The sequence below is a fragment of the Microtus ochrogaster genome, chromosome X (genome assembly GCF_000317375.1).
Source record: "Microtus ochrogaster isolate Prairie Vole_2 chromosome X, MicOch1.0, whole genome shotgun sequence".
NCBI classification, from domain to species: Eukaryota; Metazoa; Chordata; class Mammalia; order Rodentia; family Cricetidae; genus Microtus; species Microtus ochrogaster.
In genome coordinates this window covers 55,377,726-55,383,534 of record NC_022026.1, presented here as the reverse complement: position 1 = coordinate 55,383,534, position 5,809 = coordinate 55,377,726, and the positions used below count along the sequence as shown (strand labels likewise).

Below are 5,809 nucleotides of genomic sequence, written 5' to 3'. Positions count from 1 at the left end.
ACCCCCACCCCCACCCCCTTAAAGTGGATGGATGTAACTCAAGTACTGGCTTCAAAGGGTTGTGTGAGTTGAGTGAAAAGCCTTCACTGCATAGTGTAAGACAGGCTTTGCCTCTAAATGTGTTTCAAGCAGCAGCAGCAGGTGAGAGTGGCATTTAATAAATGCATGTTGGAGGATTATGTGATGGAAAAGCTTTTACATGTGTTCCTTTTTAAGACGTGTTTTAATTTGCGTGCATGCGTACACGCATGCATGCCACGTGTGCTGTACACGAGGGGCTAGCAGAGGGCGTGGGATCCCCTGGAACTGAGTTACAGGTGGTTGCGATCTGCCTGATGTGGGTACTGGCAAGGAAACTTGGTTCCTCTGGAAGAGCAGCAAGTGCTCCTAGCTGCTGAGCCATTGCTCCAGCCCCTCACGTGAGCTCTTATGTCTTAAGAGGCAAATGGGTACTTTGTACTTGTTTGGCTAGAAGGGATGAACGTAAGCTTGAGAGAGTCTCAGTTTGTAATCCTACTGGGGAAATGAGCCTGTGGGGCTCATAGACTTTGACATCTCCCAGCTTTTTGGTGGAGTCTGTGGAATCGGATATGGCTTCATCTAGTGAGTGAACTCGGTGTGGCGCGCAGTGTGTCAGTGGCAACAGCATTGCCAACAGAAGCTCACCTAGTGAGGCCGAGACTCCTGTGTGTGTGTGTGTGTAGCAAGGAGATGGCTGCTGGCGAGAAACGGTCACTGAAATCAGAGCTGGGCACATGAATTTGGAGCCGGTTTGTATCGGTTCGAGGCCCTTGATAAATTTACTGAATATCCCAATCCTCTGACTTGTTCTGTACAGAAAAAGCTGATCTCTCTGGCATTTTCTGTCCAGTTTGCTGTCAGTCTCTGTGGAAGTTAACATTTCACACTAGTCATTTTTGAGTTTTGCCTTTTACTTTATTTTATTTTTGTGATAATAATATATTTCTCCCTTCCTTTCCCTCTGTCCAAACTGTCTCATATATCCTTCCAATTCGGGACTCTTTTTTTCACTAGTTATTATTGCATGGATATACGTATATTGATAGTAGGTATATATTTCTAAATAGGACCTGTTCATTCTCTATAATGTTACTTGTATGTATATTTTCAGAGTTGACTATTTGGCACTGGGCAACCAGTTGGTGGGCTCTTCCCTGTGGAATATGATTTCTTCTGCTCCCAGCTTTTCTTAGTTGCTTGTAGTTCTTTGTGTAGGGTTGAGGTTTCATGGATTTTTTTTCCCAGTGCAGTTTGCCATGTTCATTGGTGTCATCCTTTTTCAGTGTCTGGGGTGTCATGTTGGTGAGGCTTTATGGGTGCGGCTTCTGATATTACTAAGAGACACAATCTCACAGCAAATTCCTTGATCCTTTGACTTTTACAATCTTTATGTCCTCATCTTCCCTATGCTCCCTGAACCATTACAGAAGGTCGCCTTGACTCGGGATGTATTTATTATATATTTATTTATTTATTACCATATTTGTGATTCTGTATATAGACTGAAATTTTGGGTAATTTCTTTCTAATTTTGACGGCATATGAGAATGTAGCTTCCCAAATTTACTCTTACTGGAGTTTCCTTTTATAAGCAAAGTTTACTGATACTTCCTTTCAGGTATATTTAATGCTGCACTCCCTTCTGCCACACCAGTGAAATGAGGAGCGGGTACCATTTCCCCCGTCTTTACTTAAATGAACCATTGTTTCTCTCTACAAGGACAATGTAACTTTGCTCAGCACAATAGATAGAGCAGACAAATAATGTACAGCCTAGAGCCTCAATTGCCAGCTAGTTTTCCCAGAGAAGTAAGTGGGAACAGGGCTTAGGCTCTAGGGATTTTTTGCAAAGCCACAAAAACTGATTGCCATATTGCTTCCCAGTTATTTATCTAGAGAAAACAGTCATATACAGGTTATAAAGGCATGGACTCTAAATGGAGATTTCTTGGCCTCAGTTCCAGATTCTACCATATATGAGAATAAAATCCTTGGGACGCTGTTGAACCACTGCTATCTATGAAATCATGGAGACTATACTTGTCAGGTAATTTCCTTTGGGAGGGATTAAATTAGTTGTTATAAAGTAGTCCAGAATTAAATATTAGTGACAACAATACTCTAGGTCAGAAATTTTATTTTTGCAAGAGCCATAGTTACATAACATCTATTATGTGTTAGGCATTGATCCAAAGTCATTGGAGGTTTGAGAGCGAGTCCACAGCTTGTTAGTGAACACAGTTTAAAACTTAGCATTTTAAAAAGTAAAGGATGCTGGCTCTGATTAGCAGAACCATAGATGATGCATCCAGGCATGAAGTAGGACATATCAGATTAATTTACTGTAATCAGGAAGAGTATATCCAAATAAATGAGTCAACATTGTATTGAAACCTTAATGCTTAGTGGGTGTTATGCAATGGAAAAGGAAAAAGGTTGCAAACAAATAGATGTTTGCAGAGCTGAAAGCCAAAATGAACAGACTCCTAGTGGTTTCAGTGATTGGCAACTATTCTGTCTATGGGCCAAATTTTAGTTCCTTTATCAGTGTGATATGAGGATCGTGAGGCACACAAGAGTTTTTAGTTTCTAATACTATATATACTGTATAGTCACATCATAATTTATTATACTATAACCCACTGCTTAAACGCATTTGCTTGCTTTTAAAAGCAACAGTCCATACACATTTGTGCACTTATCTACTTATTTGTATTTCTAGTCCCAGAATTAGTGGTTTGGATGGTTTTGTACATGTAAATCATGGTACAAATATCCAGGCTTAATTCCTTGAATAGTTGTGTCCTTTCTTAGTAAGCATTACCAGCAGTGAATGGATAGTATGCTTTTCACCACATCTTTGCCTTCCCTAAACATTAAATGTATATATAATACATTAGCAATCTCATGGGTAAGCTAGAACATCTTCTTGTTATTTTATATGCAATTAGCATAAATAAAGTACACATACTAAAATTGCACAATTTTATGCATTTTAACTTATGCATGTAACTGTTACTAAAGTTAAGATAATCATTGCATTCTTTTAGAATATTTTTATTACATTTGTTTAGTGGGGGTGCACACATGTTGCAGCATGCTAATGGAGGCCAAAGAACATCCCTCAGGAATGGTTTTTTTCCCTCCACTATGGGGAACAACGGGGATTGAACTCTGGTTTCCAGGCTTGGAAGCAAGCATCTTTATTCAACCTGCTGAACTGTCTCAGCAGCCCAATCGTTATATAGTTCATCATCAAATTTCTTCATGCTTTGTTATAACTGTATCCCTTGTTGCTTTTCTCCACCCTTCCTCCATCCTAGGCACAGTTACCAGCTTTCTATCACAAGAGATTACATTACATTTCCTGTCATTTATGGAAATAAATTCAAACAGTAAGTGCTTTCCTAGCTTTTAGAATTTTTAAATTGTCTTGATTTATCATGCAAAGTAATGGGGTTCATAGTTTCATTGGCATAGCTTTATAAATATATGCCATTTTATTTTGTTCTTTTTTCTTTTAATATTTCAATTGTTTTTTAAATTTCTGATGTTATAGTATAATTATGTTTCTCCCTTCCCTTTCCTCCCATATATCACTCCCTCCATACCCTCCCATATACCACTCCCTGCTTGTCTTTAAATCCATAGCCTCTTTTTCTCACTAATTATTATCGCATGCCCCCCACTCCGTTACCCACTGCTTTCCTCACTCTTGCTTTCCACTCCATCCTCCTGAAATACTTCTTCCTCCTTTTGTGCTATATATTGTCCCCTCTTGTTCCATACTCATCCCTCCCTTTAGACACCTTTCTCCTCATAATCCTCTCTCTACTTTCATTTGTGTATGTGTATATATATATATATATTGCATAGACATTTAAATTTAGGTTTTGCATATGACAGAAAACTAAAGTGTTATTTATTTTTCTTTGTCTTATTTTGTTTAACCTGATGATCTTCAGTTTCAACCATTTTCTTGAAAATATCATCATTTTATTCTTCTTTATGGCTGAGTAAAATTCCATTGTGTGTGTGTGTGTGTGTGTGTGTGTGTGTGTGTTTGTGTGTAGTAAATTTTCTTTATCTGCTCCTCTCCTGGTGCATATCAAACAACAATAAGTAATGAAATAAGCAATAAATATGTGCGAGTATATCTGTGGCAGGATGTAGAGTCCTTAAGATTCAGGAGGACTAATTTGATTCTTTTGGGGAAACTGCATACTGCTTTGCAAAGTATCTACATCACTTTATACCTCCACCAGGGTTTCTTCCACTTTTTTCACAATCTCATCATATGTATTTCTTCCTTTGGCCAATAAATAGGGATTTACAAAAAAACAAACAAACAAAAAACCGCAAAACAAGACTTAGTCTTGCTAAGTAGTCCTGGCTTTGAAGGGGTGCTCTTTCTGTCTCAGACTCCAAACTGCTGTGATTAAAGGCATTAACTACCACACCCAGACTGATAATCAGTCTTTTTTCCTTGTTTGAATGATTTCACTCATCGCTTTTCTTTTGTTTTTGTCCTGAATGACACATCAATATACAGATGCGGTACACTTTGATTAAGCAGCCGCCCGTGCATAAACATTTTAACTATTTGCAGTTTGGCACTATAATAAAAACCAAGTGACAAGGGCACAAGCATGCTTTTACTTTTAAATAAACAAAATATTTTTCTTTTTAATTTATTAATTTTATTAATGTATTTTGTTCTTTGACAATTGTGAATGTCTTTTTATCTTATTTATTATTACTAGTGTGTGTTGTGTATATGATTTGTATAGGCACATTCATACCATGGCACACATGAGGAGGTCAGGGAACAATTTGTGTAGTCAGTTCTCTTCTTCTGCCTTTATGTGGGCTCTAGGGATCAAACTAGGGTTATCAGACTTTCACAGCTAGTGTTTTTATTCACTGAACCATCTTTCTGTCCCTTTTTAAATTAAAAGTGTAAGTTAGTATACAGCATGATGGGTTCATTATGGCATTTTCATACATACTTTTTTATCCCCCTCCTTCTCCTAATGCTTTTGCAGTCCTGCCACTTCCCTCTGACTAGTTCCCTTTCTTTCCTCTTAGTTTTAAGCCCCTTACTTTTAAGCCATGTAAATTCCATTACCTTTTCTTTTCCCTTCTTCTTCCCTCCCTTAAAATATCTTCTTCCAGCCAAATGTGGTGGTACATTGTAATTCCAGCCCTTAAGAGAGGAAAGCAGGAAGATCACAAGTTCAAGGCCAGCATGGGCTTTATGAAAACCTCAAAAACAAAACAAAGACCCATGAGATGCCTCTGTTAAGAAAGGGTCTTGAGGCCAAGCCTGACAGTCTTGGACTCACATGGTGGAAGGAGAGAACAGACTCCCGCAGGTTGTCCTCTGATGTCCTCATACTCACATATACACTAACACACACAAAACAAAATAAATAAATGTCAACATTTAAAACCCCAGCAAAACAACCAAAAGAACCCCAAACAAAGTAAAACTCACAAAATCCTTTTTCCCCTTCTCAAGATCCCTTCACTTATCTCCCTCCTACTCCTGCTGCTGCTGATCACTCTTCTCAACTAGTCCCCTCACGTGTGTGTGTGTGTATGTGTGTGTGTGTGTGTGTGTGAGAGAGAGAGAGAATGTGTGTGTGAATGTGTGTGTGTGTGTGTGAGAGAGAGAGAGAATGTGTGTGTGTGAATGTGTGTGTGTGTATGAGAGAGAGAGAGAATGTGTGTGTGAATGTGTGTGTGTGAGAGAGAATGTGTGTGTGTGTATGAGAGAGAGAGAGAA

At 38.5% G+C, this 5,809-nt stretch overlaps 1 protein-coding gene across 1 annotated transcript in view; it reads left to right on the top strand.

Moving 5' to 3' along the window:
* Positions 1-1,985: 1,985 nt before the first annotated feature.
* The window catches only part of Foxr2 (forkhead box R2), a 91,434-nt gene continuing 87,610 nt past the window's right edge, over positions 1,986-5,809 (top strand). Inside the window, exons 1-2 of the mRNA XM_005358907.2 lie at positions 1,986-2,068; positions 3,345-3,416. The gene's annotated coding sequence lies outside the window, so the exon portion shown is untranslated. The remainder of the gene's footprint in view (positions 2,069-3,344; positions 3,417-5,809) is intronic.